Genomic DNA, 13275 nt, shown 5'->3' on the forward strand with positions numbered 1-13275 from the left:
ATATATATATATGATATTTTGATGATGTAGAAGCAAAAAGAATGAGATGAGAATGACAAACTGTGTTACTGTGATTATGGGGGGATAACAATCATAACTGTCAAAACTTGAAAGCAACCAATTATGTGAGTGGATAAAGGTACAGTATTATATACAGACAATGGAATATTATTCATAGTTAAAAGGAAATGAGCCCTGAATCCAGGAAAAGACTTGGAAGAAGCCAGATATGGTGGTACATGTCTGTAATCCCAGAACTGGAGGAGTGTCTCAGGCAGGGAGCATCAGGGCCAGCCTGGGCTACAGAGTGAGTTCAAAACTGACCTGGACAACATAGCAAGACTGTGTAAAAACAAATCTTGGGGGGAAATAAGTAGATAGTTATGAAAAGGAAGAAGCCAGTCTCAAAAGACTACATATGGTACGATTCCAACTATAATCCATTCTGGAAAAGGCAAAACTATAAAGACAGTAGAAACATCAATTGTTGCCAGGAGTTGAGGGGAAGATGAGATAAACAGGAAAGCACAGAGTATTTTTTAGGGCATTAAAGATATTGTTTGATACTCTAATAGTGGCTACATGTCCTTATAAATTTATCCAAATTCATGTAATATACAACTTCAAGAGTGAACCCTAGTTTAAACTGTGATCTTTTTTGATACAGTAGTGTCAATGTAGATTCCTTGATTCTAACAAATGTACCACTTTTATAGGGGATGTTGACAATACAGGAGGCTGTGCATGTGTGGAGATAAGAGAAAGCTATGTGTGTGTGAAAATAGTCTCTGTACTCGATTTTGCTGTGAACCTACAACTCCTAAAAATTAACCTACAAAATATTGAATTCATGGTATTTATTTATATTTTACTCCCTAGATGGAGAATCATTGAACATAATTAATACTTTTAATTATAAAGTACATCAATTTTTCCTTGAAATAAAATGCAATAGATTTTTACATTTCTGAGGGTGTTACATCTTAGTTTCTCTTGAAAAAAAAGATCTAAGTCACTTTTAAAATTATTCTTAAAAATAAATTTTCACTGACAGTAGCCACAGCTAGATGGGGCCCAGTGTTTTCCAATAATAAAACAAACTGCATTACAAATACCAACTGAACACAAATTCCTTGCTTGTGCCTGGCTTTAATCCAGTGTACAGTTGTTAGAAGAGCAAAACATCTGGATCTAAGTTTATAGCTATCAAATATATGAGAAGATGCAATATAAAAATAATGAGATAAATTGTTATTTTTGAAAGATGGTAAAAAATATTCTATTGCTGTCTAGCCTAATGTCAACTAAAGGTTGATCTTTTTTTCCACTTAGTGGAAAATCTTGGTTCTTTCTCAGGACCCCAAGGCTGGAGCCAGAAGCAGTGTCCCACATCATTATTTCAACAATTTAATTAAAGATTGGGCCATCTTTTGTGTAAAAATCACAGAAAAAAACGTGCATTTTTAGGGAACCTATAGCAATTAGAAAACAACTCACAATTGTAATATGAACAAATTATTTGTGGCTCTTCCCTATAGGTTTGGTGATGTGCCTTCCTCACCTGGAGGTTCAAATCCAGTGCCACAGTCACAAAGAAGCTCCAGTCATTTTACTGTGCTGACTATTGGCACTTAAATCATTTTTTGAAAGCTAGATGTATTCTTTTTTAAAAATTGTATATTTATTTAAATGAATGAATGAGTTTTCTATCATTATAATTCTATAATTCTACTTTTTCAATGAGCTAAATTAAATGTTGATTATAATGTAATACACATTTTTACTGCTTATGATATAATACAAACAACTTCAGATTCCTGCAAGCTTTCTTCCTGGCATGCTCCCTCATTCTTTCATGCACATCTTAGTATTGACTTTAACATCCCCTTTCTAGTTTGGGTGTGAATCTTGCTTCCTCTGAGAGGCCTGTCTTGTACAAAGCCAAACAATAGAGCTGGCATATGACCCTAGCTCAAATTACAGCTAGATAAGATGAAGAAACTGAGGCAAGAAGCTGATAAGCAACTTTTGTGAGGATAATAACCTGGTTAGCATAACATTTCAGACTGAGCTTAGATCTCTGACAGCCCAAACTGTATTGGTTTTGTATTTCTCTGGATTGTTAGTCTATCACGTACTTGTTGACATCTTTGTCAAGTGCCGTGCCAACTCTGTGGTAGGTGCTCTAGAAACACATGCTAATTGATGGACACAGGTGTACAGTGATGTGGATCATGCCTCCTAGCATGAGACTGGAATGCAGAACCCCATTAAGATTTTCCACTATCATAATCAAAATCTTGAAAATATTTTATAGACTAGAAATAGTTATACCTATTTTAACCAGTTGATTTAATATTGAAATTACCAGTTCTTTAGAACAAAAAAGCATTAAATGAACAAAAGAAAATGGAATTGTGTAATGTCCTGTGACAAAATCCACTTTTACTACGAAAAAATGTTAAAAAAAAAGACATTAGCTCATCACCCAATGCTAAATAGCTGCCATGAAAACTAAAAAATTCATCCACTTATTTGGATATTTTAGTTTTTCTTATAAAAACTGGTATATAGAAGATGCTCAGAATTCTATCATCGCTTAGTTGTCAGTCAAAAATTCATTGTTATACATAAATATGATGTCATATCAATGCATAATAAACCTTCCTGTCAATCAAAAGTATTGTTATGTATAGACTTATGTCAGACACTTTAGATTTTCCATTGAGACATGAAGTACATGCAAATTAATGAAAATTTAAAGATGGCATGGCCACAGGCAAATATATTTTAATAGAATTAGACTTTATAGGGAAATTGAGACTTAAGCAAAAACACAAACTGCAAGTAAGTAGAGCTTTCTAAACAAAACAGCCAGTTGAAAGGAAAGAAAAAACATAATTTTATTATTATGTAGACATATTTTCCATTTACACACATTCGCTCATTAGTATTCTGTAATTGGGAAAGGGAAAATAAGAGATATAATATGTTAAGACAAGCTTGTCTCATTTTTCACATTTTCTAATAGCTGCAAAATTTTGTTTAATGTAGTTAAGTTTCAAAGGATATATATGTCCAGCTAATTTATAATATATAATATTAAAAGAATGCTTCCATCTGAAAATTTTAAATCATTGGTTCTTATCACTCCTTTTATGAAGGAATCTGGCATTTGAAACAAGACCCCTAAAGAAGAGATTATGTGCCTGCTCATCATCTGTTTTCCTCTCAACACCTCTGTCTAGGTATAGTGTTAGACCTGATCTTGCTATAACTTGTAAAAAAAAAAAAGAACTGAAGTAGGAAACACAGGGCTCCAGTAGTCTATACCCATATCCTGTCTAATCCCAACAGCACTGAAACTTTTTACATGGTTATTGGCCTAAATGTGATTCTTGTAAAACTCAATAAATAACTTCAGTCATTTAATCTAACTCATGTTCTTCATGTAGAAGCATATATAATTGAAAATAAATTCACCTACACTGTACATATATTTTGAATATCTTTTATGTTGTAAATACAAGGTGGAGTACTGAACTAGAACAGGTTCAACTGGGAAGCAGACTTTAATAAATCCATATTTCATTGAAGGTAGGGTAACTATTCTGGAAAAACAAATTCTAGTTGCATAGCCTAGAAATATTATATACTCAAAGAAAAGTTCAAGATGGGTGGGTGGATAGACTAGGTGGTAAAACCTCTTACTAACAAGTGGGTTTTGAGAGCTTCATTTGATCATTATAAGAAAAGTAGAAAGAACAATATATTATTACTATGGTATTATTAAATAGTGTCATAGAACCTAGATCAGAGTTAATATAATAAATACTTAAAAACATGTTGGATAAACTCCCTGTAGAAGCTTTTTTACCATCTGAATTTATTCCAACAATGAAGTCATGTAATGATAAATGTGAGTTGTAAAGTCAAAGAAGGCAAAGGTAATGCTATTCTTGCTGTCTTGTTAACCTGTGGTGTAAAGCCTACCAAATGGAAGATACTAAATAAGCAGGGTGATGGGCTGAATTGTGCATATGGATTTTAATCATTCCACTTCACAGATGAGAAAAATAAAGACTAGAGAAATTACTTTACGAAGGTCATAGGCCACAGACTAGTACAATTAAAACTTGAAAACAAAACTGTCAACTACCAATAATGATGAAATTTGTGAAAATAATATCTATTATCCATTGATTAATGACATAGAAGATAAGACTAGTAGTGTTCTCTATAGATACTTTTCTTAGGAAAAATATCATTTTTATAGTAATGTATATATTGCTTTTCTTTTACAGTGAATTTCTTCTGCATGTATCATCTCCTCATCTCTCACACAGGTCAGAGTAGAGTTTGGTGACTAAGTATGGGACTAGGATACCAGTTAATGTCAGTTAATATTGAATGCTTTGTAATAATCAAAAGCATGATAATAGGAAAAATATCATTTCCTTGTGTAGAGCAAAAAGGGTTTGGGGATGCAATTTATGATTATAGTGGAGATATTTTTCTTAATGTACATATTTGAGGAATAAAATACCTGCAGCTAATAATACAAGCTCATATGTATTATTACCTATTGATGTATAGCAAATTGTTCAAAAACTTAGAGTCTTAAAATAATAAATATTATTGTACAGTATTTTTGAGGGCTGGAAATACTTATTGTCTTACAGTTATTGTGGCTCAGAAAGTCAGGAGCAACTTAACTGGGTGTTTGTGACTCAGGCTCTCTCATGAGTTTACAGTCAAGGTGCCAAATGTGTCTGTGAACACTGAAGGTTTGACTAGAGCTGAAAAATTCAGCTCTTAGATGACTTATTAATGGTAATGCAGCCTATGATATCCTTTGGTTGTGATATAGAAGATAAGACCAATAATTTCTCTAGAGGTTCTGAGACCTGAGCTGAATTTTGACAGAAGTCACTGTGTGGATCTCCATACAGGGGACCATGTCTTCATGGCATTCTGACATCCCTCCAAGGTACTGATTCCAAGTGAGAGAGGCAGAAGTCACAATATTTTTTTGTGACTTAATCTCAGAAGACCAATTCCATCATTTCTTCAATACTGTAGTAGATTGTTCATCATGGAAGGGAACTATAGAAAGGCATAAATAGGAAGAGATAAGAAATTTGGGAACCACATTGAAAACCATATCGAATCCTGGCAACTGAACTGCCCAGGGCTCTTCAATCTTTCAGGAAAGAAAGTAGACACTGAGCTCAAAGTGCAAATGAAAATGCCTATTTTTCTACTAGTAGTTGCACTTGGTTGATAAATTTTAATTTAATAATATTTTAAATACCAGTCCTCCAAGAACAAGGGATATCTTTCCATTTTTTGATATCCTCTTTGATCTCCTTTTTCAGAGCAGTGTAGGTTTCAATGTAGAGGGCTTTTAATTCCTTCATTGGATTGATTCCTAGATATTTCTTTTTGGGGGGATGACCATCTATACCAATTTTCTTTAGGTTTTTTTTTATCATGAATTGGTAATCGCTTCTCGGCCTTTTGGCTAAGATCAAGTGTATCATGAATTGGTGGTGGACCTTGTCAAATGCTTTTTCTGCATCTATTGAAAGGACTATATAGTTTTTATCCTGGGCTCTGTTAATATATTGCATTAGACTTATTGATTTGCATACTGAACCATCCCTGAATTCCTGAGATGAATCCAACTTGCTCACGTTGTATAACCTTCTTGATGGTTTGATGCATTCTATTTGCTGATATCTTCTTGCGGATGTATGTTCACTAAGGATATTGGCCTATAGTTCTCTTTTTTTGCTGGATCCTTCTCTGGTTTTGTAATCAGGGTAATTCTTGTCTCCAGGAATGAGTTAAAGAGTTTGGGAAATAGTGGTATTAGGTCTTCTCTAAATTTCTTGTAGAATTCAGGGCCTTGTAGAATCAACCCATCAAGGCCTGGGCTTCTCTTTGTTTATAAGTGTTTAATTACATCTTCAATTTCATTGGCTGATATTGGTTTATTTAGAATTTTTATATCTTTTTAATTTGGTTTTAGTAATTCATATGTATCTAGGAATTTGTTTCTTCTGTTTTTTCCATCTTATTAGAATACAGACTCTAGCCGGGTATGGTGGCACATGCCTTTAATTCAGCACTTGGGAGGCTGAGACAGGAGGATCACTGTGAGTTCGAGACCAGCCTGGGCTACATAGTGAGTTCTAGGTCAGTTTCAACTACTCAAAAAACAAAACAAAACAAAAAAAAAGAATAGAATATTGATTCTCAAAGTATGTATTAATGGTCTTCTGGATTTCTACAGGGTCTGTTGTGATTTCACCCTTTTCATTCCTAATTGCATAGATTTGAGTCTTTTCTTTCCATTTTTAAAAAGAAGGATGGCTAAGGGTTTGTCAGTTTCATTTAATCTCTGACAAAACCAACTCTGATTCATTGATTTTTTTATATTGTTTTTTTTAGTCTTCATTGCATTAATTTCTGCTCTGATTTTTATAATTTCCTTCCTCATATGAGCTTTTGGTTTGACTTGCTCGTCCTTTTCTAGAAGCTTGAGGTTCAACATTAGGTTGTTTATTTGAGCCCACTTTGTTTTCCTGATATGAAAATTCACTGCTATAAATTTCCCTCCTAGGACTGCTTTCATTGCATCCCATAATTTCTGTTGTTGTAGAAACTATATGATTTCTTCTTTAATTTCATCTGTGATCCATGGGTTGTTCAGAGGGTGTTATTTAATTTCCATGTGTTTACAAATTTCTTATAGTTTCCTTTGGCATTGATTTCCAATTTCATTACACTATGGTGATAATATGCATGGGATAATTTCAATTCCTTTGCTTTTACTTAAGCATGTTTTATAAGGTAGTATGTGGTCTATTTTGGAGAATGTCCAATGTGCAACTGAGAAGAATGTGTATTCTGATGTTGTGGGTGGAACACCCTGTAGATATTTACTAGGTCCAATTGTTCAGAAGTTTGGTTCAGTTCTAATATTTCATTGTTGATTTTTTTGTCTAGTTTTTCTCTATTTGTGACAGTAGGATATTGACCTATTATAATTGTATTAATGTTTATATGATCTTTCATGTCTGTTAATATTTGTTTTATATATTTGGATGCACTGCTATTTGGTGCATATATATTTATTTATGATTGTTATCTCTTCCTCTTGGGTTGCTCCCTTTACAAGGATGGATAGGAAAACCAATATATTGAAAATGGCCATGCTTCCAAAATTGTTATACAGATTTAATGTAATCCCAATCAAAATTCTAACAGCATATCTCACAGAATTAGAAAAAAAAATCCTAAAATTCATTTAAAACCAGAAAAGACCTAGAATAGCAAGGCAATTCTGGGCAAAAGGGCAAGGCAGGAAGTGTCACAATCCCTGACTTGAAATTACACTACAAAGCTACTGTGATAAAAAGAGCATGGTGCTAGCAAAAGGACAGACTAATGAGGACCAATGAGAACAGACTGGAACAGACTAGAAGATGCAGAAGCAACTCCAGACATACTCAGCCAACTAATCTTTGACAAAGGAATGAAACACCATCACTGGAAGAAATATAGCCTCTTTAATAAGTAGTGTTGATAAAAGTGGCTTTCCATATGCTGAAAATTGAAACTAGACCCATATCTTTCACCATGCACTAATCTAAAATAAAAATTGATCAAAGAATCTAACTTTTGGGTTTTTTTTTGGGGGGGTAATGGGGATTGAACTCAGGACTTTGTGCTTGTAAAGTAGGCAGCAGAACCACTGAGCTAAATCCCTGGCCCCTCAAAGATCTAAATATTAAAAATATCTGCTAGAAGAGAGAATAGGCAGAACCCTTGAGAATATACCAGTAGGCAAAAACATCATGAACAAAACCCAGACAGTGTAGGAAATACTACAAAGAATCAACAACTGGGACCTCATGTCATTAAACAGCTTTTATACAGCAAGAGAAACCATTAACAGAGTGAAGAGACAATCCACAGTGTGGGAAAAAAATTTTCCCAGCTATTTATCAGATAATAAACTATTATTTAGAATATATAAAGAACTCAGAAAAATCAGACCCCCCAAATTTAAAGATCCAACCCAAAAGTGGGTATCTGCAATGAAAAGACACTTCTCTGATGAAGTAGAAATAGCAAATAAATATTTGAAAAAATGTTCAACATTACTTGTCATTCATGAAATACAAATTACAATAAAGCTGAGATTTCATCTCATTCCAGAAAGAATGGCTGCTATCTATAAATCAATAACAAATGCTGTCAGGGGTATGGGGAAAAAGCAATACTTCTCCACGGTTTGTGGGAGTGTAGACTAATTCAACCACTGTAGAAATCAGTGTGGTGATTTCTCAAAAAATTCAAACTGAAGGCTCCATTTGACCCAGCTATTTCTCTTCTTGGTATCTTCCTGAAATAATTAAAAGTATCATACCACAGTGATATATGTATACCCATGTTTATAGAGGCACAGTTTGTAATAGCTAAATCTTGGAAACAGCCCAAATACCCATCAACAAATGGGATTATTTTTTAATACAATGGAATACTACTCTATCATAAAGAAGGGTGAGTTTCAAACATTTATAGCTAAATAGATGGACCTTGAGATCATACTTTGAAGTGAAATATATTGGACACACATGTTTTGAGTGCTGCATTGTTTCTCTGGTGTAAGAAATTGAAAGTGGAACTAAGGGCTAAAATTAGGGAGATTGGGTCACTAGTGTCCAAAAGTTGTGGGTTTTTTCCTCTTCTACGCAAGGAGAGGTTATCCCTATATATGAGATTCAGTGACTGACTGAGCCTTTGCTAATGGGAAAGACATTTTTGGAATTGTATGACCTAAATAATGGACAAGAATCCACATAGATGACTAGATGGGGCTATGTTTAAGAACGGCACCTTTGAAATATTGGAGGTCCCATTGTCTGGTTATCTTCCTAAAGGCCTGCATTTTAGCTTTTTTTAACATCTACTTAATCTGGCAGTCTGAACCATTTTCTCTGACTTCCATGGTCTGAGAAAATATCCCACAGGATGGAGCCCTCCTTAACTGTATATCTTCCTTCTAATATATGTAAATTTCTGTGGTGGCTATCTTATGTTAAATACATAAGATATCATATGTTATTGTACATAGTTTCTATTAAATATTAAAGAAAATATAAAAATGAAGATAGAGAAATATGAAGTAGGAAGTTCTAATAATTCCCCAAATTATATATTCCATGGTTTCAAAAATATTTCAATATATATGCTAATTTGTTTCATTTGTACCACTAGGCCCTCTTAGCTCATTGAAAAGAAAGTTCTGTGCTATTATGTTTCTTTTTTGTAAGAGTCATTTTTTTCTGTGACTTGTACTTTAACATTTTGACCATTCTTTTAAGATTATGGTACCCACGGTATTAATTTAATCAATGTTTTATGAAATTTTGCTTTGTTTTTCATAAGTGTTTTAAAAATATTTTATTAATATCTACTTGTATTACATTGAAATGAAAATTTAAAAATAAATACTAATCTTCCATAAGAATAAAACCTTTAGGGCCAAGGATTTAACTCAGTGATGCCACTGCCTGCTTCACATGTGCAAGATCCTGAGTTCGATTTCCAGTACAAAAAAAAGAATATAGCCCTCATTTGTCTATACTTTTGTGAAGCAAATAAGCTATTAAAAGTTCTCAATTTTCATTCAAATAAACAAGCAACAGTCCTGTATAACAAAGAAGCTTTAAATGCAGAAAAACATTCTTTCTTGGTATCAAAAGACTTAACAGTACATGTGAAGTTTGAAGTAATTGGTACTCAGAAGGGAATACAGATGCTGGCTGAATTTTTCTGAAAATATCTTCATCCTGCTGACTAATTCATAGAGAGATGTTGATAACACACCCAGAGAAGGTCACAAAATTTCACTTGCTAGACAGCAAAGATATGTTTCACGAAGGAAGCAGAGGCATAGAAGAAAAAGGTAATCTAGACCAAAAGGTGGATTATAACTCACCCAGATATCCTCGAAGCAAATTACCAGCAGAACAGACAATAAGAACTACCTCTTCACACAGGGCAGGGGATTTAGACTCTTTGCGACCAATTCACCATTGAGTGCCTATGTGGGGAACTTGGTTTAATCCCAAAGATGGGCATTTCTTGCTGTCCCGAGGAAGTGTACATTCTCATGGCTTCCAGACAAAAAAATGAAACATGCTTAATTATGAATGAAGGTCAGAGTAACATGTATGTAAAGGAGAGCAAACAGTTGCTTACCAGAGTGTCTGTGTTCTCAGCTTTTTAGAATGACTTCCGTAGCTAGAATGAAGTACAAGATAGTCCTTTTGCGTTTATTGAATGGCTAAATTCAGAAGAGAGGGAGGAAGATCGGGTTCCTTGAATGGTAAGAAAGAACCATCGTAAATAAATCTCAAGGAACCTTAGATGAGTGATGCAGGTTTAAGTTTTATTATAAAGTGAAACAGAGAATGAGCGTTTTGGCTTGCTCTAAGAAGTGAATCTTACAAACCTTAATGATAGGCATTGTGGGATAGAGGAATGTTAGAACAGCTCTAGAGAATGACTTACTTGACTTATGTGGACTAAATGACTACTGAGACTTCCAGAGTTGGTTTCATTTTACTGCAGACATAGTTTAACTCAATTAAGTACTCGAACGTGGAAAAAGAAAAAAATAAAGAGGGGGATGTGGTGAAAGGAAGGAGGGAATGAATCTATTCAAATGGCATATGCTGACAAAAATGACCCCATAGGTCCAACTTCCCGTCCTCTCGACCTTGTGCCCAGAGTGAAGGATTTTAGAGGTCCAGAAGTCCTTCTTTTTGAATGGTTACTGCATAAAGAGGATTTGTGGCTCATCCTGGATATTGTTCAGTCTCCTGGATTCTCTTTCCACTTCGGAGATCTAGAGAAGAATGGGGCTGAATCCAGATATCAGATTCAGTCACTGCAGTGCAGATTGAAGTAGTGTCTTTCTGTGGACACATTTTTTCCATCAGGACTCATGGGTACCATACCTGATTAGCAGCTTTTGGTCACACAGACCATTAGGACCACATATCTATTCATGTGGTAGGTCTGATTTATTTTAATTTTTAGATGAAAATACTAGAATTGCCTACAGGAAGAAATTTCAATATTTTTTCTTGCATTCTATTTTGGAGATGGCGTTTTATGTAATTTTCCACATATTTGGCATTTTAGAATGATAGTCACTTTTATTTGTGTTTTTCAAATGACCCGAGGTGAAGAACAGAAGGAGAGGGAGAGAAAAACAGCTAAAATAGTGGAACACCTGAGCTTGCTCATACTGTTCTTTCTCAAGTTCATGATTTTGCACCAGTTGGTTCAATCTGGACAGAACCCTGGGAAATGAGCAAACCTATGGAATAATTTCTCTGTGTTGTGCTTCATGTTTCAGAGTAGCTATTTTAAACTAGTATCACAGAGTGCTGCTACTAGCAACTGTTAAATTACATAGGAATTTGCCTTCAGACTGTTTATTGAAGAAATGCTAGGCCATATTAAGTGACATTTTATTGTGCTTATATACTTTTCAAATGCAACTACAATGCTTTTATTAGAGTGAACAAATCAATACAGATTTTATAAGACATAAACTTTTAAATTATATTTTGTATTTTCAAATGATCTATGAAGGTAAGATAAAATAACAGTTTACTTTGGTGTTTGGGAGAAGAAACAGTAACTAAAATATAAATAGAAAAAATTTCAAAGTAGAAAGCACATATAATCTACCTTGTGGAATTTGGAAAATTATAAAAATACAGTCATAAAATATATGATTCACAGAGTAATTTTAAGGAATAAAATATCTAGTCTACTTATTTGAGAAAACCAGCACTTAATTTCCTTTGGGTTCTCCCTTTTCTATCCATGAGAATTACAGATCTCTCAGCATTATCTGTTACACATCTTCCCTAGTGCTTAGTTCTTGGATTTATGGTCTATTCAACTACTGATTGCATTAAATAACAATGTTAATTCTCAGTAGCTATTAGGTAAAATTAGCTAAATTATTTGAAATCTCCTTATCATGATAAAAATGCAATTTAAAATACCTTTGTTACAATTTTGGCAAGGGAACACCATCATTATAATCACCATCTCCTAAAGATAGTATTTATTACTTTTGCATAGAATAGTATTACGAGACCCATCTTTAGAGAGTGTATAAGGATATAAGGGTGGAAATCATTTTCAGCTCTCCGCAGTCACATAGATTACTACTCAGAGATAAGATTTGCATCATAAACAAGTGTATGGGTCCCTGTACAGACAACTACATATTAGCTGTATTTTGAAAATCTTTTCAAAAACATATGAAAGAGTGAACTGTAGATTTCTCCATTTTTTCCTGGTTAGCTTCATGCTATGGTAAAGTAGTTTTTCTAAGCATATTTTAACACATATATGTATATGTATAGATGTGTTCCAGATATTGGTTTATTTAAAGGAAAAATAAATTTTCCAAAGCACAGATTCTGAAGGGTATAATTACAATTTTAAAATTTAAAGACACTTTAGGCTTATTTTAATATTTCAGACTGAAAAAAAAATGAGGTGGTAGTGGTTGGGAAGATACTCATTTGGCTGTGGAAAGAGATATGTCTGGGTTCTGGGACCCCTCAAGTACAGCAGCAGCTGCGCCTGTAGATGATCCTGTGCCTGTTCCAAGAAGTGCCTGGCTGGAAGTGGGAAATTCGTGTTTCCCGACTACCTGCGCCAAATGCAGGGAGAAGTATTGTCAAGACTCTGCAATGCTTCTCTTTGGGTTTGCCATGGATGTTGTGGGCACAGTTTTCCAATAAACAAAGGATAATTAAACTGAAATAGGAGAATTTGATCATTTCATAACTCTTCTGCCTTTAGAGCCTCACAGTCATTCCAGAAACTACAGAATGCATGGGTTTTCCAATTTTTATTCTCCTAGGACTTGAAAAAAAATCCTCTTTAGCCATCTTTTTTTTTCCTGAAACTGAACTTTATTTCCCAAAAACTTAATGAAGAAGTGACAACCATAATAGAAGCATCGTTTAACTCATCACTAGTGAACATATTTTGAACATATTTTGAACATAAACAGTAATAATTTCAGGAAACCATAAAAATAAAACTACTATGTGCCTAAAATCTTAGGAGAAATAGCTTAATCAAATTAAAATTGAGGGGGTGGAAATTAGTGAGAAATGAAGACAAGCTTTGATCATAGGCAGAATTAAAAGTAATACA

General features: G+C 33.9%; 1 pseudogene; it reads left to right on the plus strand.

Annotated features, from left to right (window-relative positions):
• Nucleotides 1-5504: 5504 nt before the first annotated feature.
• On the plus strand, nt 5505-5659 carry LOC117286725 (annotated as a pseudogene).
• The last annotated feature ends 7616 nt before the right edge of the window (nt 5660-13275 follow it).

The sequence above is a fragment of the Fukomys damarensis genome, unplaced genomic scaffold, assembly GCF_012274545.1.
Source record: "Fukomys damarensis isolate Sample0158 unplaced genomic scaffold, DMR_v1.0_HiC HiC_scaffold_2, whole genome shotgun sequence".
Lineage (NCBI taxonomy): Eukaryota > Metazoa > Chordata > Mammalia > Rodentia > Bathyergidae > Fukomys > Fukomys damarensis.